The following is a 25,930-nucleotide window of genomic DNA, read 5'->3' as shown; positions in this document are numbered from 1 at the left end:
TACAACAGGAGTCCATGATACCCTCTACCCTACAAAGGAGTCCAGGATACACTCTACCCTACAAAGGAGTCCAAGGTACCCTCTACCTTCCAACATGAATCTTGGATACCCTCTACCCTACAACAGGAGTTCTGGATACCCTCTACCCTACAACAGGAGTCTAAGATACCCTATAACAGGAGTCCAGGATACTCTCTACCCCACATAAGAGTCCAGGATATCCTCTACCTTACATAGGTGTCCATGATACCCTCTACCTTCCAACATGAGTCTTGGATGCCCTCTACCCTACAACAGGAGTCCAGGATACCCTCTACCCTACAATAGGAGTCCAGGGTACCCTCTACCCTAGAACAGGAGTCCAGGATACCCTCTACTTTCCAACATGAGTTTTGGATGCCCTCTGCCCTACAACAGGAGTCCAGGGTACCTTCTACCTTCCAACATGAGTCTTGGATACCCTCTACGTTCCAACATGAGTCTTGGATACCCTCTATCCTACAACAGGAGTCCAGGGCACCCCTTACCCTACAACCAGATTCCAGGATACCCTCTACCCTACAACAGGAGTCCAGGATACCCTTTACCCTACATAGGAGTCCAGGATACCCTCTACCTTTCAACATGATTCTTGGATACCCTCTACTTTCCAACATGAGTCTTGGATACCCTCTACCCTACAACAGGGTCCAGGGTACCCTCTACCTACATAGGAGTCCAGGATACCCTCTACCTTCCAACATGAGTCCTGGATATCCTCTACCCTACATAGGAGTCCAGGATACACTGTACTCTACTACATGAGTCCAGGACATCCTCTACCGTACAACAGGAGTCCAGGATACCCTCTACCCTACATAGGAGTCCAGGTTACCCTCTACCCTGCAACAGGAGTACAGGATATCCGCTACCCTACATAAGAGTCCAGGATACCCTATACCCTACAACAGGAGTCCAGGATATCATCTACCCTACAACAGGAGTCCAGGATACCCTCTACCCTACATAGGAGTCCAGGATACCCTCCACCCTGCAACAGGACTCCAGGATACACTCTACCCTAAAACAGGAGTCCAGGATACCCTCTACCTTACATAGAGGTCCAGGATACCCTTTACCCTGCAACAGAAGTCCAGGATACCCTCTACCCTACAACAGGAGTCCAGGATACCGCGTACCCTACAACAGGAGTCTAGCGTGCCCTCTACCTTCCAACATGAGTCTTGGATACCCACTACCATACAAGAGGAGCCCAGGATACCCTCTACCCTACAACAGGAGTCCAGGATACCCTCTACCCTAGAACAGGAGTGCAGGATACCCTCTACCTTCCAACATGAGTCTTGGATACCCTCTACCCTGCAACAGGAGTCTGTGATACCCTCCACCTTCCAACATGAGTCTTGGATACCCTCTACCCTACATAGGAGTTCAGGATACCCTCTACCTTCTAACATGAGTCTTGGATACCCTTTACCCTACAACAGGAGTCCAGGGTACCCTCTACCTTCCAACACGAGTCTTGGATACCCTCTACCGTACAACAGGAGTCCACGGTACCCTCTACCCTACAACAGGAGTCCAGGATACGCTCTACCCTAGAACAGGAGTCCAGGATGCCGTCTACCCTACAACAGGAGTCCAGGATACCCTCTACCATAGAACAGGAGTCCAGGATACCCTCTACCTTCCAACATGCATCTCAGAAACCCTCTACCCTACATAGGAGTCCAGGATACCCTCTACCTTCCAATATGAGTCTTCGATACCCTCTACCCTCCAACAGGAGTCCAAGATACCCTCTACCTCCCAAAATGAGTCTTGGATACCCTCTACCCTACAACAGGAGTCCAGGGTACCTCTACTTTGCAACATGAATCTTGGATACCCTCTACCCTACAACAGGAGTCCAGTATACCCTCTACCCTACAACAGGAGTCCAGGATACCCTCTACCTTCCAACATGCGTCTCAGATACCCTCTACCCTACATAGGAGTCCAGGATACCCTTTACCTTCCAAAATGAGTCTTGGATACCCTCTACCCTACAACAGGAGTCCAGGGTACCTCAACTTTCTAACATGAATCTTGGATACGCTCTACCCTACAACAGGAGTCCAGGATACCCTCTACCCTACAACAGGAGTCCAGGATACCCTCTACCCTAGAACAAGAGTCCAGGATACCCTTTACCTTGCAACATGAGTCTTGGATACCCTCTAGCCTACATAGGAGTCCAGGATACCCTCTACCTGCCAACATCAGTCTTGGATACCCTCTACCCTACAACAGGTGTCCAGGATACCCTCTACCTGCCACCATGAGTCTTGGATACCCTCTACCCTACAACAGGAGTCCAGGATACCCTCTACCCTACAACAGGAGTCCAGGGTACCCTCTACCTTCCAACATGAGTCTTGGATACCCTCTACCCTACAACAGGAGTCCAGGATACCCTCTACCCTACAACAGGAGTCCAGGGTACCCTGTACCCTACAACAGGAGTCCAGGATACCCTGTACCCTACAAAAGGAGTCTAGGGTACCCTCTACCTTCCAACATGAGTCTTGGATACCCTCTACCCTACAACAGGAGTCCAAGATACCCTCTACCCTACAACGGGAGACCAGGATACCCTCTACCCTGCAACAGGAGTCCAGGATACTCTGTATCCTATATAGGAGTCCAGGATACCCTCTACCTTCCAACATGAGTCTTGGATACCCTATACCCTACAACAGGAGTCCATGGTACCCTCTACCCTACAACAGGAGTCCAGGATACCCTCTACCTTACAACAGGAGTCCAGGATACCGTCTACCCTACAACAGGAGTCCAGGATACCCTCTACCATAGAACAGGAGTCCAGGATACCCTCTACCTTCCAACATGCATCTCGGATACCCTCTACCCTACATAGGAATCCCGGATACCCTCTACCTTCCAATATGAGTCTTCGATACCCTCTACCCTCCAACAGGAGTCCAAGATACCCTCTACCTTCCAAAATGAGTCTTGGATGCCCTCTACCTTACAACAGGAGTCCAGGGCCCCTCTACTTTCCAACATGAATCTTGCATACCCTCTACCCTACAACAGGAGTCCAGGATACCCTCTACCCTACAACAGGAGTCCAGTATACCCTCTACCCTAGAACAAGAGTCCAGAATACCCTTTACCTTCCAACATGAGTCTTGGATACCCTCTACCCTACATAAGAGTCCAGGATACCCTCTACCTGCCAACATGAGTGTTGGATACCCTCTACCCTACAACAGGAGTCCAGGATACCCTCTACCCTACAAAAGGAGTCCAGGGTACCCTCTGCTTTCTAACTTAAGTCTTGGATACCCTCTACCCTACAACAGGAGTCCAGGGTACCCTCTACCTTCCAACATGTGTCTTGGATACCCTCTAACCTACAACAGGAGTCCAGGATACCCTCTACCCTACAACAGGAGTCCAGTATAACTTCTAGCCTTCAACAGGAGTCCAGGGTACCCTGTACCATACAACAGGAGTCCAGTATACCCTGTACCCTACAAAAGGAGTCTAGGGTACCCTCTACCTTCCAACATGAGTCTTGGATACCCTCTACCCTACAACAGGAGTCCAGGATACCCTCTACCCAAGAAGAGGAGTGCAGGATACTCTCTACCTTCCAACATGAGTCTTGGATACCCTCTACCCTACATAGGAGTCCAGGATACCCTCTACCTTCCAACATGAGTCTTGGATACCCTCTACCCTGTAACAGGAGTCCGGGATACCCTCTACCTTCCAACATGAGTCTTGGGTACCCTCTACCCTACATAGGAGTCCAGGATACCCTCTACCTTCTAACATGAGTCTTGGATACCCTCTACCCTGCAACAAGAGTCCAGGGTACCCTCTACCTTCCAACATGAGTCTTGGATACTCTCTACCCTACAACATGAGTCCAGGATACCCTCTACCCTACAACAGGAGTCCAGAATACCCTCTACCCTAGAACAGGAGTCCAGGATACCCTTTACCTTCCAACATGAGTCTTGGATACCCTAAATAGGAGTCCAGGATACCCTCTAACTTCCAACATGAGTCTTGGATACCCTCTACCCTACAACAGGAGTCCAGGATACCCTCTACCTTCCGACATGAGTCTTGGATACCCTCTACCCTACAACATGAGTACAGGACACCCTCTACCCTACAACAGGAGTCTAGGATACCCTCTACCCGACAACAGGAGTCCAGGGTACCCGCTACCCTACAACAGGAGTCCAGGATACCCTGTTCCCTACAACAGGAGTCCAGGGTATCCTCTACCTTCCAACATGAGTCTTGGATACCCTCTACCCTACAGCAGGAGTACATGATACCCTCTACCTACCCTCTACCCCACAACAGGAGTCCAGGGTACCCTCTACCCTACAATAGGAGTCCAGGGTACCCTCTCCCCTTGAAGTCCAGTAGACCCTCTAGGGAGTCCAATAGACGAAAACACCTCCACCCAGCAGGCATAGAGGCGGCATCTGATGACCGTTGATGGATGGAGATTGGCGAGAGTCAGCCATTCTACATAGAAGCAAGGTAGGGACTATCAGCGCCTACACACTGAACAAACAGTATGAAGGCGCTGTATAAGTGTAGTAATTAGCTGGAATGATTAATTTATTGTGCGAGGGGCACATTGTGGAAGTAGAAGGGGCGCAGAAAGGGAAAGATACATTGTGGTAGGATGGGGGCTCCCTACAGGTGGGGGGGAGGTGATAGATGCAAAGACCGGCTCCGGTAGCAGCGATGTTGGCACTAGAAGGTAAAGACTTTGTGTGGCAGTTGCAAGGTGGGAGCTATAGAAGAGGGACTAACTATAGCAGTTGCAGGGTGGGCGATATAGAAGATGGATTAACTGTGGCAGTTGCAGGATGGGCGCTATAGGAAAGTGACTATGTCTGTAGCATGGTGGGAGCTATAGAAGATGGACTAACTATGGCAGTTGCAAAGTGGGCGCTATAGGAGAGTGACTAAATATGGCATTTGCAGGGTGGGCGCTATAGGAGAGTGACTAACTATAGCAATTGCATGGTGGGCGCGAAAGAAGACGGACTAACTGGCAATTGCAGGGTGTGTACTGTGTGAAAAGGTTAATGTTGGTAGTATCAGGGAACCGGGGCATCATAGATAAAGAAGCAAGGTTGGTGCTACATGGTCAGTAGCAGGTGGCATTGGAGGAACATTGGCATTATCTCAGGAGCACGAGTTGAGAGCTGCACACGTCATTGGGAAGGCCTGGTCACTTACACCGATTTATTTACAATTAGTGTAAGAGTAAACCCGAGGCTTTACCCTGTAACTGACACCTACTGTACGGTGCAACCCGAGCCGGCCCTGCAATGATGAATGTGCCAGCAGGCCTCCCCCTGACTGCCACCAAGCGGCCCCTCACTTAAAGAGATGAAGTACTGGGCACCGAGGCGCCCATGGCTGAGCCTCGGCCCCGGCCCTGACGTAAGAGGGTCAGGGGTGGTGACAGCCTGGGGCCCGGGGAGCTTTGTGGTCAGAGGGTCATCTTTCCCCCATGACATCACCAGCATCTCAGCAATGCATAGCTGGAGGAAGGGGGAGCTGGCCACGAGACCCCCACCCCAACTGGAAATGGAGAACTGGTGAGGACGACATGGAAATTCGTTCCTAGCGCTGGACCGTGCTGAGGCAGCCCGGGGCTTAAAATATCCGACCTATGAGCGGTGGGGGAGCGCCTGGGGCTCGGAGGATGGGCCACCATGACAGACATGGGTGGGCAGCTGCTGCTCGGAGGGCCTGCTCCCCCCTCCTGTTTATGTGATGAGCGAGTCCAAGGGGACACCTCTGGCTGTCAGCTGACAAACCTTCCAGAGCAGCCATCATAATGGTTACATGTTTTTATTGCTCTTTGCTGGTACAGTCAGTGTCTTCGTAGCACTTTAAATATGTCTTTATAGTTCTTCTTGGTACAGTCCAGTGGCTTCGTAGCACTTTAAATATGTTTTTATAGTTATTCTTGGTACAGTCCAGTGGCTTCGTAGCACTTTAAATATGTCTCAACTCTGCGTCATCCAGTTTATCGACTTCAGACTGAAGCCTCGTCCAGCTGGTGTGACCCACATCCTTGTAGCAAGTGCGTATATCTCATGAGCCCCTCCAGGTCTGTGCTGATAAACTCAATGCATAACCACTGAGTGAGCTCGTAGGCACACTTTTTGTAGCCACCAAAGTACAGGTGTTGGGATGAAGAAATGTCCCGTGAATGAATCTGGAAGAGGCGGGGCCTGCCTCGAGGTCACCATAGCAAGCTGTGGAATTGTGAGCCGACGATCATGGGTGTGCGCTGGAAGCACTGGGGGCACGGATTGAGAGCCAGAGAGGGTTTCAGTGGTCTGGAGCGGTACACCCCAGTCCTCAAGTGTGATTTCCACCAGCTCCCCGGGGCTCTAGTGGGCTGACAGTGGTGGCAGCGAGATGAATTAGTGCCCAGGCAGGCCATCTTCTACCTGCGAGAGATGCCCACCAGCAAGGGCGCCGTGAGGCCATGAGCCCAACCCTGCCGTAGCTTGAAAGGAGGGTGGGTGGGGAAACATAAACGCAGTACAATGGAATTTCTTGTCCTTAGACTTTGTTCAGAGACAGTGACCTCCCCAAACGAATCCACATCACCTGCACCTGAAGAAGGTACGCTGGCTCCTGACCCAAAAGAGATGCCAGTTCAAGATGCCCACCCACACATACAAAGCCCTGCACAGCCAAGGACCAGCGTACATCAACAAACGCATGACCTTCCGTTCCTTGGAAGATGCTATTCCTGTCACGCGAACGTGTGTTGCATCTCGAGATCTTCGTATTTGGTGTCTAAATATTAGATCGCTGGTAAAACATCACCTGTCCATTTATGACTTGCTTGAGAAAGAGGACCCCGATGTCTTTCTAATGACAGAAACCTGGCTTCTGGATTCGGATTCTGCCATATTGAATCTTGCATTCCCTCAGAACTATACCGTCTTCACTACCAATAGGACCACAAGAGGAGGTGGTATTGCTATGGCAGTCAAATCCTGTTTTCCAGCTGAATGGAAACCGTCGGGACTACCTGCATGTGAAAGTGCTATTTTCAAAGTCGCTTTTTCCCATCAATTCACTTTCAGTGGTATGCTCATTTACCGTCCTCCCGGCAATGATTCTGTCTTCAGGTCCGCACTGGCCGATATGGTCAGTCCTATAGCACTTGGTTGTGCCAATTTCAACATCGTGGGGGACCTTAACATCCATTTTGATAATAGGTCATCCACTACTGTGAGCACTCTGCTGGCGAACCTTGAAGCTCTTCAACTCACTCAGCTCGTCACCCTTCCAACCCACTCAGAGGGCCATATTTTGGACCCCTTTTTTTCCACACTTGATGGGGTGAGGTTGTCAGATCCGAGGCTGATGGGGTGGACTGATCATCTGCTGGTAGAAGCCTTTTGTCCGGTCCACGATAAGCCTTTTATAGCTGTGGACAGACCTATTCTAAAAAGGCTTTGGCACAAGCTTAGGCTTGAAGAGTTTTATAGCATACTGGAACAGAAACCTTTGAGCACTTTTATTAATGTGGAACAAGGTTACCAACAGTTCTGCGCTTGGATCACCGATGCCTTGGACTCTCTTATACCTCTACGGTGGTCGAAAGGCCGGACAAAAACACCTAGTCCTTGGTATAATGAGTCACTCGCAGAACTGAAAAAAGCTTGCCGAAAAACAGAGAGGGATTGGAGAAGATCCTATGACCCTGCTCTGAAAACTCGGTACTTTACTGAGCTGAAGCTCTACCATAGAGCAATTTGCAGAACACGAGCCGCATTTTACGCTCAAGAATTTGCTACCAGCCCTAACCCATCAAAACTGATCTTCAAGGTACTGAAGGATCTTATGAAAAACAGATCCACCTCAGAGGTGATTTGCACAGATTCCCACTGTGATAAGCTGGCCTCCTTTTTTGTGGAGAAAGTGGAAAAAATCTACCAAGGTTTTGACACACTCCACCAGAACCGAGAGGTTACTGTCCCCGATACGATGGGATATGAGACCCTTGCTATGCTACCTGAACTGACTATTGAGACCTTTGACAGGCTTAGCCTCAGGGTCAAGTCAGGTTCTCCCTCGGACCCGTTAAAGCCAGCCTTTATCAACACACTTTCCCCACTGTGCCGTGACCCCTTATTGAATCTTATCAATATGTCATTGTCCAATGGAACGGTACCTACGGCATGGAAACAGGCAGTGGTCACTCCTATACTAAAAAAAGCCAACTCTGACCCCCGGTTGCCAGAAAACTATCGACCCATATCCCTGTTGCCCTGGATTGCCAAAGTAACAGAAGCCCACGTCAACTCTGTTCTGTCTGAGCATCTGGCTCGCAACCAGATATTGGATCCCAGTGAGAACGGCTTCCGGTCGGGACACAGTACCGAGACGGCATTACTCTACATCACGGAACATCTTCGCCAGGTACTGGACTCAGGCCGTACTGCAGCGCTTTTACTATTAGATCTAAGCGCTGCCTTCGATACTGTGTCCCACCATATACTGATCCAACGCTTACAGGAGGCGGGAGTGACGGATCTCGCCCTCCAGTGGTTTCGGTCTTTCTTATCGGATCGTTCTTTTAAAGTGGCCATACCACCTGGCCAATCCACCACTTATCCCCTGGAGCTGGGGGTACCACAGGGATCCTCGTTGAGCCCTACAATGTTCAACCTCTATGCGAAACCGTTGGCTGGTGTCGTCAAACAGTGGGGTCTTACGATGGCCTCATATGCGGACGACACACAGCTAGCGGTGACACTCAGTGGAGACCCTGAGGTGGAGGCCCCCAGATTCCGAGCGGGTCTGATGGCAGTAGCAAGCTGGCTTCGCACCAACTGCCTTCAGTTAAATGCCACCAAAACAGAGGTGTTGGTACTAGGGAAGCACGCTGAGCTATGGGGTAACCAGTGGTGGCCATCAGAGTTGGGTGTCACTCCCATTCCAGCTTCTGGAGTGAGAAATTTAGGCATCTGGTTGGACTCTGCGCTCACCTTCAGGGACCACACTAAGAAGGTGGCTGCTACGTGCTATGGTATTCTGCGGGGAATAAGGCCGGTTTTAAAGTATTTTGATCCCCCTACCAGACAGCTTGTGGTCCAGGCCTCTATACTATCTCGGCTGGACTACGGCAGTTCACTGCTGTTAGGGGTGAATCAAGTAGAGGCCTCTAGGCTCCAAATGGTACAAAATGCCGCGGCACGGGCCATTGTGGGCCTCCCTAGACATTGCTCAGTGTCTGGTACCATCACAGCCTTACATTGGCTCCCGGTCAGACAGCGAATCCAGTTCAAAGCGCTGTGCCTGACCTTTAAAATTTTGAAATCTGCTTCGCCGCCGGCACTTGCCATCCTAATCACGCCCTATACTCCTTTGAGATCCTTGAGATCGGAGGGGCTTCACCTGGCTGTCTGTCCACGCTTTAAATTGAGCAGAATGGGTGGCCGCTCCTTTAGGGTGCTCGCGGCAGGTTTATGGAACTCGCTCCCGGTACACATCCGAGCTCTTGAAGACCTACTCGCCTTCAGGCAGGCGATCAAAACTTTCCTGTTTCCCGTGTCTGTTTAATTTCTTTTTCTTTTATTGTGTGTTATGTTGTAGTGTCTGTCATAGCGCCAGGACGCCCCTTTGCTGGGGCAGCTGTGCGCTATAAAAATATAAATAACATAACATAACATAACCGTCCACCAACCGACCAGACACCTACGATCCACCTGCCACGCCCTTGCAGCCCCCACCCTCCCGGATCCAACGAAGCAACTGCGGAGGCCGCTCCTTCCAACACCTGTCGCCCATCCTGTGGTTTCCATCTAGTATCATGCATTTAAATGAGTGATTCTGATGCTGGGTGTGTGACAGGCATGTGCCAGTGCAATATATTTATGGATGTAATCAAACTTTTGAGATACTGGGACGCTTCATTTGATTGGCAGATTCGTCATGCCTGTGTATCCTTGTTGTCATGCAGTTTGAGATCTAATTGTCATGTCATCTGTGCACAGTTCATCATGTCATTCATTACTTGTGAGGACAGATTTCTTTATACGGCAACTGTGTAAAGTGTCTTTCATTCCGATGCGTTGGAACATTTCAAGTAAAGGCGAGGTTTGCATTTAATTGGACAAATAAACAACTAAAATTTGAGAGAAACAATGCAGTTTTGGATTCATAACAGAATATCATGGCCAGAATATTGAGGATCAAAATATTGAGACAGTAAGTGCAAACAGGTAGGTATAGATTGAATATTCTTAACTCCATATCCATGTACCTTGGAGATATATATATATATTGTCAAGGTATACATATATGTGGAGTTAGGTTTAGTAAAACTTTGCATACCCATAGAAGGTGTTTTGGACAAAATATCGGAAGAATACAAGTGTGATACAAAAATATTGTGTCAAAGATTATTGGAACATCAAAAATATTGTGGAGAGGAATATCAAAGTTGAAAAGGTCATTTTTGGTGTTGTTATTAATATCGTTATCAAAATATAGATGTAGAAAATATTGTTGTATGTAATATTGTTTCTAAGTGTTAATTAGTTTGTAACGTACTGTAGTGTGTTTGACAGTAGGTGTTTATTATTTTTTGTGTTTGTGATTTAGTATATTATTTTACTTATGAAATTGTTAAAATTTGTAATTTTTTATTGTATAAATGTATATAATTAATTGTTGAACTTTTATAGAATCAAGATATTGGATTTTTAGGGGATACATTTGAGGACATTTAAAAAAAAAATATGGGGCACATCACGATATCGGTAAACCGCCACCAACAAGCTATCAGTGGCGGTCCCACCGACAGACAGCCCTTTGGGCTGACCGCCGCATTAGGATGCAGGTGGTCATACCCTTGTCTGTTGGGGGATGGATCTCCGCCAGGATCAATTGATCCCCACGGAGTGGCAGTTGGACTGGTGATCCTGAATGGAGGCGGTGCCTGCCCAGGTGCCGCTGTTAGGATCAAGATGTCCATTTCCCACAGTCTTTTCATGTCGTCAAGGGACTTTGGAGGCCCCAAGCAGGGCCCCTGTGGGCCACAGCCAAGTGGCCAGTGGGGCACATGTGCCCCCCAAACATTCATGCATATCTAATTTTTTTAAAAACATTTATTTACCAATTTTACAATATTTCCCATTTATTTCCATGGGGAAATAGTCTTTTGTTTAGTTTAGTTTAACAGGCATTTGTGTTTTTTTAACGCTACCTTATATTTTGTACTATTTGTGTTATTTTTGGTCGATTTTCTTAGAACCAGGTCGCAGTAAGATGCTACTGTTCGTCGGGAAAGGTAAGTCATTTTTAAGGATTTTTGAAAGGTTTTGAGGGATGGGGGGATTTCGGAGGGAGGGAGGTTTAAAAGTTAGTTATAGTGTTAGTTGTAGTTTTTTTTGTATATTTAAATATATTGCTGTTAGAGTTTTTCAATAGTTTTTCATTTTGCATTTTTGTACACTGTTTTAGTAATGTATCACTGTGCTATGTTAAATTGTGTGATGTTAATCATAGTTTGATGAATAACTGTAATGTATATGTATTTTTGTGAAAGTAATGTGTTTTTCAGTTGGGTTTTTTAATTCACTTTACAGACTTTTGTCTATGGACGCTTTCTATGGGCATTTGGAGTTTACGTTTTTTTTAAGGAAATCAATTTTGGTTTAAATTAATGGTTGTTACTTTAATTTCCTTTTCTTCGGGGCTCCCGGAGTTGTTCTTTTTTTAAAACACTTTTTCGGGTTTTTTACGGAACCTAGATACTTTGGATTGTTTTGGGAGATTTTTATTGGATATGTTATATTTTTACATTTTTGGGGGGGATTTTTGGAGTCCTTTATCTAATTTTTGGCGTATTACTATTTTTTATTATGTGGAGACAGAGAAAGATGCAGCTACAGAAAAGTTAGGACCTTATTAAGATGTCAGGCGGATCGCCACAGACAGGCCGTCGGTGGTGATCCATCCGACATCTGAGGCTGCGGTCTGACCGCCGGATTATGATACCGGAAGTCGGAGCGCATCGGGCAGGGGAAAAGACTGCCGCCTCACACAAGCTCAAGGAGCTCGTTGGGGCGGCGGTCGGAATCCTATTCCCTACAATGGGGGCAATGCCTGCTAACGCACCGCTGTAGAGATTTTCCTTTGCCTTTACATGGCGGTCTGACTGCCAGTTAAAGGCAGATGGAAAGGGACTTTAAGGGCCTCTAGCAGGGCCCCAGTCCCCTGTGGGCCTCCGCTATGGGGTTTGGGGGGCACATGTGATCCCCCCCAAACATCCATGCAACATGTGCCAGGCACTATATGGTTGTTTAAAAACATGCATTTTTCAATTGTGCTTCTGCTGCGGCCCGGAAAATGCCACAGCACAAGCCGCAATTGAAAAAGGCATGTTTCCGACCAACTTCACGGTGGTCAAATCCTAACAAGGCGGGTGGATCTGTCGACTACATGTCGGGTGGTCTCCATCCTGATACGATGGCAGTCGAACGCCTTCCAACCACCATCGTAATTAGGACCTTAGTTCCATTTCTTTCATTTTGGTAAGAAAGGTGATATTATATTGTTTATGTCAAATTTAGGTAATTGCTATGTGGAATTGTTGAATTATGTTTTGTAATTATTTTATGTGATGGATTGGGTTTGCTTTTGTCTAATTTGGTTAGTGATGGTTACATTTATTTGAAAATAATTGATATATATATATATTGTTATTATATCAGTGTTTATTAACATTGTAATTTTAAATAATTGTTTGTCAGATTTAATCTTTTTTTTATTTATTATTAAAAAAAAATAGATTTGCTATGTTGGTTTAGAGTGTGTCATCGTTTGAGGACTTTGGTAGGTTAGGATTTATTTTATAATATGCTTTTTGTTATGATTTCTAAGTAATCTACTCCTTTGTTATTTATGAAGAGTTTGAGTTTAAATGGTAGCACGTCCTAAATCGTTTGCTTTGTTTGCTAAGTTTACGGCCAATTAGGCTAACAGATTGCTCCATTGTTAGTTCTTGGTAGCGTTCCTCTTTTTGTAATGCTTCTGTAAATGTGTATAGTGTAGGTTGAGCTCTGCAGTTCTGCCTAATGTGGATTGGAAGGCATTGTGCCATCCTTCCGCTGCATTGTTTGTTTTGGCTTCCTGTGCTAAGGCGCTGTCATAACATTCCAGAACGGTATTTGGAATTTGGGTTGTCGTCTGTGTCTGGAGTGATGCAGTCTGCCAACCCAATTTTCTACGAAATAGTCAATTAGGCGACTACGTGTGTCTTCATTTTGTTGTCAGAAAGGGCTTTCTATTAGCAAATTTTAGTTGTTGGCTACCTCTGTGACAAAGACATAGGCTAGTGCTATCATTTTTTTTATTATTTCAAAGGCAAATTGGCTGTTTGTGGAATATTCTACACTTGGGGCCAGATGTACGACCATTTTTTGCGGCCACAAACGGGAGATCCTCCCGTTTGCAGCAGCAAAAAACGGTAATAGCATGTACAAATGCTATTTTGTGAGTCACTGACCCCTTTCCCTTTGTGAGTATGTGGGAAAATATTTTTTAAGAGCAGACAGTGGTCACAGAGACCACTGTTTGCCCTTAATAAAATGAACCTGAAAAGTTTCATTTTTCTTTTTTAAATGCATCCCGTTTCCTTTAAGGAAAACGGGCTGCATTAAAAAAAAACTGCTCTATTAACAAAGCAGTCACAGACATGGTGTTCTGCTGACCCCAGCAGGCCACCATCCCTGTGAATGCTAGCCATTCCTAAAAGGGTCGCAAATTGCTCCAGCCTCATTAATATTAACGAGGCATGCAATGTGCGACCCCATTAGGAATCGCAAACAGTGTCTGAGACATTGTTGTGCATTCCAATTAGCGAGTCGCAAATTGCAAGTTGCAAATGAGACGCATTTTGCGACTCTCTAATTGGCGGGTCGTACATCTGGCCCTTGGTGCAGGCGTTTGGAGGTGTTTCCATACACTTTGGTTGATATGATAGTAACAGCCTTGTAGAGCTGTGTGAGGGTATATTTTTAGAATTGTTTGAATGATGGCTTGCTCAAAGTCTATGATTATTTTTTGTGGGTAATAGCCATTTGTTTTATGTTTTACATGATTTAAGAGCTCATAGTGCTGCTTTGTTTGATCGGTAGTATGGCATATATAAAAGGGATATTTGTGTTTTGAGATTCACTATGTATGGTATATATTTACGTGAATGGTTTGGGATTTTAAAGGCCCCATCCTTCATCCAGATCTGACTAAGATTTATTAAATTGTTTGCTGTAGAGAATATTAGAATTTGTTTCTCATCATTTAGGTTGTCATGTAAAAGGAAAGGCTCCCTTACGTTAATTATTGGATGATCAGGTATGTGTATGTCTTGGTATCTTCTAGGGGAAGGGAGGGAATCGCTGGTGGCTTTTTTAGTTCATGCAATTAAACATTTTAAAGTAGGGATAGGTGGTAGTTACCCTGTTATGTGTTCGGGACTCTACGTAGTATATCTTTCAGGATGTTTTCTTTCTCATATCTTGCAGTATCTCTCTTACCTCTATTTCTATTACATTTGGGGGGTTGTTTTGTGCTCTTTTACATGAAATACAATATAACTTTTTTTCAGTTGCCCTCCCATAGCATGCATTAGAATAATATTTAGTACATTTCCAGTTTATAGCTTCTAATCATGTTCTTTCTTGGCCGTAGATGTACTCCATGTAATTTAGGGTTGGAATATGAGTTTGTCATCGTGGAAGCAGGCCACTACGCCACCACCCCGCTCCCACACTGCCAAACAGGGCCACTGACCACCCGCCAGATTACGAGTATTATTGTGGTCTAGTAGGCAGGCAGCTTGGTGATGCTGTGGTGGTGCAGTTTAAAGGCTCATATGTGGGACTGCCAGTGCATGTTTCTGCACGGCATGGACTGTGCGGTCCATGCATGCACGACTGGGATGCATGCACACAAGGGGGTACAACAGGTGCCCCCCTGCATGCACCTCCATGCACAAGGCCATGAGAGAGCCCTGTAGGGCCCACTTTCTATCCTCACCACCAACAGTTTCATGGAGTAAGAATGTCCAGGAGACTGCCGGCGGTGAGGAAAGTTGTTAGATGCTTGGCGGTGCCGCAGGGCACCACCAAGCATTTTGTGGCCCTTAGACTACCGCGTCACCACCAGGGATCTGCGATCCTTGACGGTTACAGCGGTGCCATGACGGTTCGACTGCTCAAGGTGTAATCCAGTGGGTGGCCCACTGGTGCAGTGGTGGCTGGACCACCACCACTGCTCCACCTTGAGTTTGGTGAGCCGAGAATCACCAAACTCATAATTAGGCCCATAGTAACTGCTTTCTTTTATTTGAAGTTATACATTTGGCAACCTCTGTCATTGTATGTGTAATAGTATAAACAAATATTATATTTTAACTTTTACATGTTTGTTATTAACATTTTATAAAATGCAATTACTTCTGTATTGTATTGTATACTTACATGTATGTGTTGTTGAGAATTTGTGCACTGGTTTGCAGCTTTTCTGTTGGGGGTGTTCTAATGTGGAGCAGGTACTTTACTTTCTGTGGAATGAAAAACAAATGTTAGTTTCATTTTAAATGGTACTCTGTTGATGGTTTGTAAGAGGTTGAGGTGGTTAGGTTTATTTTTGATCGTTATTTGTATGAGCTTATAACTTGTTATTTATTTATGTATACTTACTTTCTTATCTCTTTTTGTTGGTTTGTAATAGTTGTTATATTCTGATAGTGAATCGGTTTTCAAGTTGTAGATTTTTTCTTTTAGGAAGTCTTTGTAAAAAGATAAAAGTCGGAGCGTGTGCTCATATTTATTTGCTTTTTTACGTTTTCAAGTTTCATAACAGTTACGTTTTAGCTTAAATATAAGTATTACTTGGTTATGTAGTTGTTGAGATGTATATACTCTCTTCTTTCGTGGTTTGCTGAGAGAATTGAGCAGAGTTTCTTGGTCTTGTCGCGTTTGTCATTTTTGAGATATTTAGTAATTTAAATTAGTGTGCCTTTTATATTGTTGATTGAATTGTTTGATTTTACTGGTTAAAGTTGGCTATAGGACCATTTTAATGATTGGTTTAGTATAGTTTTTTTTTTTTTATTAGTTAATTTCCTTCTATTGTAAACGCTCATTTAGGCTTTTATTTTTATTTTTTTGATAAACAGATTTGATTGATTTTGAGCATCGAAGAACAATACAACACAAATTTTGCTCAGCAGAGTTCCATAATGTTATTGCAAAACATTGACACTCAGCCGATACAGTACATCATTACATAGCAGCAGCAACAGCGGCATTCCCACCTTCGAGCAGTCCCATAGATTTATTGGCCCAACCACTTCCCCCATACTCTAGGCTTGATTTTATATATATGATATTTAGTTTGATATTTTTGGTCATATATTTATATATATTCACTTAAAAAACCATAGGGCCCGATTCACAGAACTAACTTAAGACAAAATCCTAAACTTACTACCATTTTGGTATTCACAGAAGGCACTTACTCATTTTGGTATTCACAGAAGGCACTTACTCATTTCGGTATTCACAGAAGTTAGGAGTCCTAACTTTAGGACTCCTAAATGCCTTCTGTGAATACCGAAAGTCTTAAGATTAGGATTTTTCTCAGTTTAGTAGTAGTATAGTTAGGACTCCTAACTTTAGGACTCCTAAATGCCTTCTGTGAATACCGAAAGTCTTAAAATTAGGATTTTTCTCAATTTAGTAGTCCTAAGTTTAGGACTCCTAACTTTAGGACTCCTAAATGCCTTCTGTGAATACCGAAAGTCTTAAAATTAGGATTTTTCTCAGTTTAGTAGTAGTATAGTTAGGACTCCTAACTTTAGGACTCCTAAATGCCTTCTGTGAATACCGAAAGTCTAAAAATTAGGATTTTTCTCAATTTAGTAGTCCTAAGTTTAGGACTCCTAACTTTAGGACTCCTAAATGCCTTCTGTGAATACCGAAAGTCTTAAAATTAGGATTTTTCTCAGTTTAGTAGTAGTATAGTTAGGACTCCTAACTTTAGGACTCCTAAATGCCTTCTGTGAATACCGAAAGTCTTAAAATTAGGATTTTTCTCAATTTAGTAGTCCTCAGTTTAGGACTCCTAACTTTAGGACTCCTAAATGCCTTCTGTGAATACCGAAAGTCTTAAAATTAGGATTTTTCTCAGTTTAGTAGTAGTATAGTTAGGACTCCTAACTTTAGGACTCCTAAATGCCTTCTGTGAATACCGAAAGTCTTAAAATTAGGATTTTTCTCAATTTAGTAGTCCTCAGTTTAGGACTCCTAACTTTAGGACTCCTAAATGCCTTCTGTGAATACCGAAAGTCTTAAAATTAGGATTTTTCTCAGTTTAGTAGTAGTATAGTTAGGACTCCTAACTTTAGGACTCCTAAATGCCTTCTGTGAATACCGAAAGTCTTAAAATTAGGATTTTTCTCAATTTAGTAGTCCTAAATTTAGGACTCCTAACTTTAGGACTCCTAAATGCCTTCTGTGAATACCGAAAGTCTTAAAATTAGGATTTTTCTCAGTTTAGTAGTAGTATAGTTAGGACTCCTAACTTTAGGACTCCTAAATGCCTTCTGTGGATACCGAAAGTCTTAAAATTAGGATTTTTCGCAATTTAGTAGTCCTAAATTTAGATTTAGGACTACTAAATTGAGAAAAATCCTAATCTTAAGACTTTCGGTATTCACAGAAGGCATTTAGGAGTCCTAAAGTTAGGACTCCTAACTTCTGTGAATACCGAAATGAGTAAGTGCCTTCTGTGAATACCAAAATGAGTAAGTGCCTTCTGTGAATACCAAAATGGTAGTAAGTTTAGGATTTTGTCTTAAGTTAGTTCTGTGAATCGGGCCCATAGTTTTCACACATGTTATAGTTAGGTGGATATTTCACTCGTAAAAAAACCAATGAAATTCCCCCGTTATAGTTAGTTGAGATAACTATAACTCGCACGCCCGCAATCCTCTGCTCATGACGTCACATATTACATCACTCATGACATGGTCAGTGGCATCACTCATGACATCACTGATGACATCATCCTTGTGATAGAGTGGCGGTCGCGCGAGTTATAGTTATCTCAGTGATACCATCAGTTCAGCGCATGCCGCAACATATCCTCACATTAGCCACCTTTAATGCTTTGAGTGGCCTCCCAATCCGATCAAAGGGATAGTCAATTGTAATTACTTCCATTATTTTGTTGCACTATAATCGCGCAATTCATTAGACTGTTATTTAGGAATGTTTTAATTACATTGTACGCGGCTAAAAATCATGATTTAAGAGACTTTGAGAACATTTAAGCCACAAGTGAAGACCTCAGGCAATTAGGGTGGGTTCATAGACGCATTCTGCAGGTTATAGGTGCATATCATTGGATCAGGCACAATGCATTTAGACCACCATGATTACATGTTGATGTTATAATTTTCTTTAACCCCTTCACCGCGGCAGGAATTCCGCCGCGGCGCTGGGGGGGGGTTTGGGCGCAGCGCGGTGGCGCTGTGCTTGTGACGGAACCGCTCCGTCACGAGCCACAGTTGAGCTGTGCTCATGACGGAGTGGTTCCGTCCCGTCTCCGCCCACTGCGCTTATCGCCCGCACAGGCGGGGAATTAGCGCCGCGTGGGCGGAGCGGCGGCCAACGGCCGCAGCATGACGGAACCACTCCGTCATGAGCACAGCGCAACCGTGGCTCATGACGGAGTGGTTCCGTCATGAGCAGGGAAGGGGTTATAAATTTTTTTTGACCATCCTTTGTGTATATAACACATATAATTCTTATTTATTTGTATTTACATATGAGGGCTCGTGCTTCCTGGGAGTGTGTCTTTTTAAATTTCCAAAATGAAAGCAGTATGTTTTCTGTGTCTATACATTCATGTAGACTATAAATGGCGATTACTAGACTGACGAAGGCTGCTGCGACAGCCAAAAACGCGTTCTCTCTGTGCTACTGGGTCGGAGGAGGCTCAATGAAATAAATGCCTTTTAACCCAGCACTCTTCGTGTGCGTGCCCTTTTCTGTGAGGAGTAGGGTTGGATCGTGTATATATATATATATATATATATATATATATATATATATATATAAATATATATATATATATATATTTTGTAAATATGCACTTGCACTTTATAATAAGAGTAATCAAGTTTTAATTCCCTACAAGGGTTAGTTTGAGAAAAAAGAAGAGTAAAAGGATTAAATTGTGAATTAAATGATTGTTTTTTAGCATCAGCATAAAACAAAACACAATAACAAAGCTACTCCAAGATGGCACCACCTTTGGTGATAAAAGAAACAAAGGTGAAGGTGGATGCCAATCGGATCAGTCCCTTTTTGCTGTTTAAAATGTTTTTAAACCAATTGTAAACGAAAGGAGACCCGATTGTAAAGAATCCTTTGGTGTGCTGCTTGATTATTTTGGAGGAGAAATAATCGGATAATTGATATATATATATATATATATATAAAATAGCATTAACTACAAACATTGAATATATATGTATATTTTAGGTTGGTGTTTCAATGCTTCTAGTTAATGCTATTTTTTGGAGGGTTTTATTGTATGTATTTTAGATATATAATTTTTGGGTGTGAATGGTATATATTTTGTTGATGCATTATATTATATGTTTATTTAAAGGAAATAATATTTTTGTTTCCGATATTTTTGTTTTCGATATATGTAAAAATCAATATTTCTAGCAACAATATTTGTGTTCTTGATGCTTGTTTTTTTTATAGTTAAGTATACGGACTCAATACTTTTGTTATCGATATTTAATTTCCAATATTTTTGCGTTTCGGTAGTTTATGGATTGATGTTATGTCAGTGATCCCCATAGAAACTCACCTTCATGATATTCTTGTCCTCTATATTCTTGACACAATATTTTTGTCCTTACCCTATTTTGGACTCGATATTTTGTCCAAACACCACATTTTAGTCTGCTACCGCGAGCAATAACATCTCAACCCAGATCATAGGCCTGAGTCTATCATGAACACACACAATGAGGCTCAGGGCCTTAAACAACCATTATAGCCTGAGGCAGAAGGGCTGTAATGCTATTAGAACATTTCATTCACTTGGGATGGTGGAGACGGCAGAAAGAGTAAGACAAACATTGAAATGTTTGAAGGTCTCTACCAGTATGCAAATTATCTAGTAAAGATAAAGGACTCCTCAGTTGGCTGTAGAATTGTTTAGGGTTAAAGTGTGGTATGTTCTTACTCGAGTCGATGAACCCTTTTTGCTAAGGTAATTGTAGGGTTGGAGTTATTACTAGCTGTTTCGTTAACTAGATGATAAAGGGATGACACTGCTCAGTCGTGAGTTTTTGATGTAGACAGGCTAGTGTGAGGGTTCGAGAGTTCTATCTTTCTGGTGGTGCTGCAGTTTGACACTATTCCCTTCTCGCCTGCAGAGAGCCAGAACTTCCAGGTGATTATCGATGGCTCGTATCCTTGCCAGAAGTGAGTTCCAGTAATTGAGAGGCTTGGAGGTGGAGATGCTACTGATGGTTTCATTCTTGTAGCGTGGAATTGGGATGTACATCTGCCAAGTTGTGTCCTTTTTTGACAGAATTCTTAAGCCTCATATGTAGGAAGACCGGTCTCTTTAAATTTACAGCTTTGTGAGTAGTGCAGAGTACTTTTCTGTTAAACACCTTTATACCACTAAATACCCTTCTAAAAACCCTCTTATACTACTAAATCCCCTGTCGCAACACTTTTACACTACTATCCCCCGTTGAAACACTTTTATGTAAATAACCTGTTGCTAAAACACGTTTATACTACTAAACCCCCTGCTGAAACCTGCTTACACTACTAAATCCCCCGCTAAAACAGGTTGATACTACTAAATCCCTGCTAAAACGTTCACACAACTAATCCCAGCTAAAAATCGTTTATGTAAAAAAGCTGTCTGCTAAAACACGGTTATACTACTAAACCCCCCTCTAAAACCCGTTTATACTACAATACCTCCACTAAAACAGGTTTATACTACTAAACCCAGCTAAACAGGTTTATGTAAATAATCTGTCTGCTAAAACACGCTTATAGAACTAAACCCCACTACAATCAGCTTATACTACTAAACCCCCTGCTAAAACATGTTTATACTACTAAACTGTGAGAAGCTGACCTGGTATATGATATCCACTTATGCAACTGGGCACCTTGCACCAGTCCAGACAACCCTTATGGTGATTTAAGAGGTCTCAGACAACCTAAGAAAGCTATCCAAGTTGTAGATGTGGAGAGCAGCTTTCAGGCTTAGTCTTGAAGGAGTGTGAAGCAGCTTGTTTTACCAGAATGCAATCTTATAGTACAGATTAAATGAAAAAAGAATCACACAGTAGTTATGAAAATATGTATTTATTATATAACACTATCTAGTACATTACATTATCTCCCACACGGAGATAGACACAAAGCACACAATAATTTAGCAAAGAAATCACAGTAAATAAAGCTAATACACAGCAGGTCCCTGGGGTGGACCAAACCATATACTTAGAAGGAATATGCTACTTACCAGTATGCATCTGTTCTTGGCATGTAGAGCTGCAGATCTATACACTGTGCATAGATCGCCATCTGTTGTTGGGCCCGGATGTTTGCAGTTTGTTTTTCCTCTTGGAAAGTCTTTGGGAGTCACGAGGTCGGTGACTCCTCCTCTGGTTAGTATTGCGCATGGGCTTCGGCTCCATCCTCAGATTGTTTTTCGCCAGCAGGGAAAGATGGAGCGTAGTAGTAACAGTAAAGAAACCCATGTGTATTGTATCTAAATAAGATAAGACTGGAACGGATACAGGTAGCCGGGGAGGCGGGTGGGCGTGTATAGATCTGCAGCTCTACATGCCAAGAACAGATGCATACTGGTAAGTAGCATATTCCGTTCGAGGCATATGAGCTGCAGATTATACACTGTGCATAGACTATATAGCAGTACCCAACCCTAGCGGCGACCACCGGCATCCGTTGCAGTTGTTTGAAACAGTGTTTTTAGTACAGCTTGGCCCACACTAGCTTGTTGCTTGGTTTGCACATCAACACAATAATGTTTAGTGAAGATGTGTGGTGTTGACCATGTCGCTGCTTTGCAGATGTCATCTAGTGGTATGTTCCCTAGGAAAGCCATAGAAGCCCCTATCTTCCTTGTAGAGTGGGCTTTAGGAGGAACCAATAGTGTCCGTTTTGCTTTGTGGTAGCAAATCTGTATGCATTTTACAATCCACCTAGCTATCCCTGATTTGGAAATAGGGTTGCCTTTGTGTGGTGGGGAGAAGGAAACAAATAGCTGTTTGGTTTTCCTGAAAGGTTGTGTTCTCTGGATGTAGTAAAGTAAAGCCCTTTTAACATCCAGTGTGTGTAAGGCTCTTTCCGCAACTGTTTGGGGTTGGGAGAAAAAGACTGGTAATTCTACTGACTGGTTTAGATGGAAAGGAGAAATGACTTTGGGTAGAAATTTGGGATTGGTGCGAAGTACAACCTTGTTGTGATGCATCTGAAGAAAAGATTCCTGTATAGTGAGTGCCTGTATTTCACTAACCCATCTGAGGGAAGTGATGGCCACTAGAAAAGCTGTCTTCCATGTGAGGAATTGCAGCTCGCACTTATGTAATGGTTCGAAAGGGGGTCCCATTAACCGTGTGAGAACTACATTCAAGTTCCAAACAGGTGAGGGTGGCACTCTGGGTGGAATTACTCTTTTGAGACCTTCCATAAAGGCTTTGATGGCAGGTACTTTGAAAAGTGAGAGGTGCTGTCTGTTCTGTAAATAGGCAGCAATGGCAGCGAGGTGTAACCGAATGGAGGTATATGCTAGGTTACACCTTTGTAAATGGAGTAAATAACATATAATATGTTGTATGGATACATTTAAAGGGTTGATCGTGTTATTGTGGCAGTAAATAACAAATCTCTTCCACTTTGCTGCATAGCACGCCCTAGTAGTAGGGCGTCTAGCTTCCCTGATAATGTTCATGCAATCAGGGGGAAGGTTAAGGTATCCAAATTCTAGGACCTCAGGAGCCAGATCGCAAGGTTGAGCTGAGCTGGGTCCGGGTGCCTGATCTCTCCATGGTTCTGGGTTAGGAGGCGTGGTGAGAGGCGTAGCTTTTGGTGTGGTACCACTGAGAGTTCCAGCAGCGTGGTGTACCACGGCTGTCTGGCCCATGTTGGAGCTACCAGGATTAGGGTTAGGGAATGCTGCTGTAGCTTCCAGACCACTAATGGAATTAGTGGGAGAGGTGGAAAGGCGTATGCAAATTTGTTTGACCAGTTTCTTCCCTATCGCATTGCCTTTTGACAATGGGTGTGGATATCTGGCTGCGAAGCTTGGGCATTTTTTGTTTTCGTGGGTGGCGAATAGGTCTATGTGTGGATGCCCCCACTTTTGAAAGAACGGGTGAAGAACCTGTGGGTGAAGTTCCCACTCGTGGATCTGCTGTGTCTGTCTGCTCAGCAGATCTGCCACGGTGTTTTGTACTCCTGGGACGTGTTGGGCTAGGAGAAAAATCTTTTGTGGAATTGCCCATCTCCATATGCTCTGTGCTAACTGAGAGAGCTGTGGAGAGTGTGTGCCCCCCTGTTTTTGAATGTAGTACATGGCAGTCATGTTGTCTGTGCGAATGAGGACTACCTTGCCTGAAATCTGCGCCTGGAAGGATTTTAGGGCAAGGAAAATCGCCAGTAACTCCAGATGGTTTATGTGGAGTAGCTTCTGTTGCGGCGTCCATGTGCCCTGTACTGTGAGATGTAACAGATGAGCTCCCCAGCCGGAGAGCGATGCGTCTGCTGTTAGGACTATTTGTGGGACCGGGTCCAGGAACGGTCGACCTCTGGAAAGGTTTGTGGTGTTCCACCACTGCAGAGAGCGATGGGTGCGACCGTCTACCAACACCAGATCTGTCAGTTGCCCCTGGGCCTGGTTCCACTGGTGCGCCAAACACTCTTGGAGTGGGCGCATTTGGAGTCTTGCATGTGGCACTATAAAGATGCAAGAGGCCATCATCCCTATGAGCTGCATAAACACTCTTGCTGGGAGAGAGTGTTGGGATAGGAATTTTTGATGCAGCGCCTGTATTTTTGCAATCCTGGTAGGATTGGGATAGGCTATAGCCTTTGAGGTGTCTATGGTGGCACCGAGATATTGTTTTGTGTGCGATGGTACCAGGTGGGATTTTTGATGATTCACCGTGAAGCCTAGCTGGTGAAGTAGTTGGACTGTAGCAGCGGCATGGCGCACACACTGTTGGTAGGACGTGGCTTTTATGAGCCAATCGTCCAGATAGGGGAAGACGTGAATGTGCTGTCGTCTGAGATGTGCAGCCACTACTGCCAGGCATTTGGTGAACACCCTTGGTGCTGTTGTTACCCCGAACGGGAGCACCTTGAACTGGCAGTGGTGTCCATCTACCACAAACCTGAGGTACTTTCTGTGAGATTGGTGTACTGGAATGTGAAAGTACGCGTCTTTCAAGTCCAGAGTGGTGAGAAAGTCGTTCTGGGAGAGAAGTGGAAGAACCTGCTGGAGGGTTACCATGTGAAAATGGTCCGAATGAATGTAAGTGTTTAGAGGTCTGAGATCCAAGATAGGTCTTAGGGTCTCGTCTGTCTTTGGAATCAGAAAGTACAGGGAGTAGACCCCTACATTTTGTTGATTTATGGGGACCTGCTCTATTGCCCCTTTTCCGAGGAGGGAGACCACCTCTTGTGTCAGTAGCGCAGTATGTTCTTGTGACATAGGGCGGTGCCTGGGTGGAATGTTGGGGGGTGTAGATGTTTATTCTAGGCAATACCCTGACTGAATAATTTGTGTCACCCATTTGTCTGAGGTGATTGTCTCCCAGACGTGAAATGTTGTAGCCTGCCTCCGACCGGAGTGGAATGGTCTGGAGAGAGCGGGGGAAAGTCATTGGGCAGGAGGTGTGGCAGAGCGGGCGGTATTTGTTTTGCCTCTGCCCTTATTATTATTGCCTCTGTATCCACCTCTTTGATAACCTTTTGTAAAGGTAGACTGAGGGGGGGATTTATAGGATGTGGATGCACTGTCCGATGAGTAGCCTCTGCCCGTGCCCCGAAAGGAAGAACGGCGAAAGGAGCGCCTGGGAGTCTGTGTTTGTAGGGCTCCCATGGATTTCGCCGTGTCTGTATCCTTTTTCATTTTTTCGAGGGCTTCATCTACTTTAGGCCCAAATAGATGATCTTGGTCGAATGGGTGATTTAGTATAGAGGCTTAAACCTCTGGTTTAAACCCTGAAACCCTGAGCCAAACATGGCGACGGAGGAGGACACTGGTGTTTATAGCCCTGGAGGCTGTATCTGCCGCATCTAGGGCACATCGTATCGAGGTATTAGTTATTGTTTTACCCTCTTGAATAAGTTCATTAGCTCTAGTCTTGCACTTTTCAGGGAGATGGTGCATGATGGTCTCTAGCTCATCATAATGCGCCCTGTCATATCGTGCCAACAGTGCTTACGTATTGGCAATACGCCATATATTGGCTGCCTGTGACGCAGTGCGCTTCCCTGACGCATCTAGGAGCTTGGACTCTTTATCAGGTGGGGGTGCTTCGCCTGACGCCTGAGAATTTGAGCGTTTCCTGGCTGTGGATACCACAAGGGAATCTAATGGTGCAGGGCCCTTAATGTAAGAAGGGTCTGTAGGGGCGGCTTTGTACTTCTTTTCTATCCAAGGGCTTAGGACCCTGGCTCTGACTGGGTCTTTAAAAACCTCAGGGGCATGTTTAATTGCGCCCTTTATCATAGGTAAAATGGCAGTG

The 25,930-nt window shown here is 44.5% G+C and overlaps 1 long non-coding RNA gene across 1 annotated transcript in view; it reads right to left on the bottom strand.

The window, feature by feature from the left end:
• The window catches only part of LOC146797328 (uncharacterized), a 99,568-nt gene that overhangs the window by 43,941 nt on the left and 29,697 nt on the right, over positions 1-25,930 (bottom strand). Inside the window, exon 7 of the long non-coding RNA XR_014968471.1 lies at positions 15,573-15,655. This is a non-coding gene — a long non-coding RNA (uncharacterized LOC146797328). The remainder of the gene's footprint in view (positions 1-15,572; positions 15,656-25,930) is intronic.

The sequence above is a fragment of the Triturus cristatus genome, chromosome 9 (assembly GCF_964204655.1).
Source record: "Triturus cristatus chromosome 9, aTriCri1.1, whole genome shotgun sequence".
NCBI classification, from domain to species: Eukaryota; Metazoa; Chordata; class Amphibia; order Caudata; family Salamandridae; genus Triturus; species Triturus cristatus.
The sequence above is the reverse complement of the archived record's forward strand: the minus strand, read 5'-3'. Positions and strand labels throughout refer to the sequence as shown.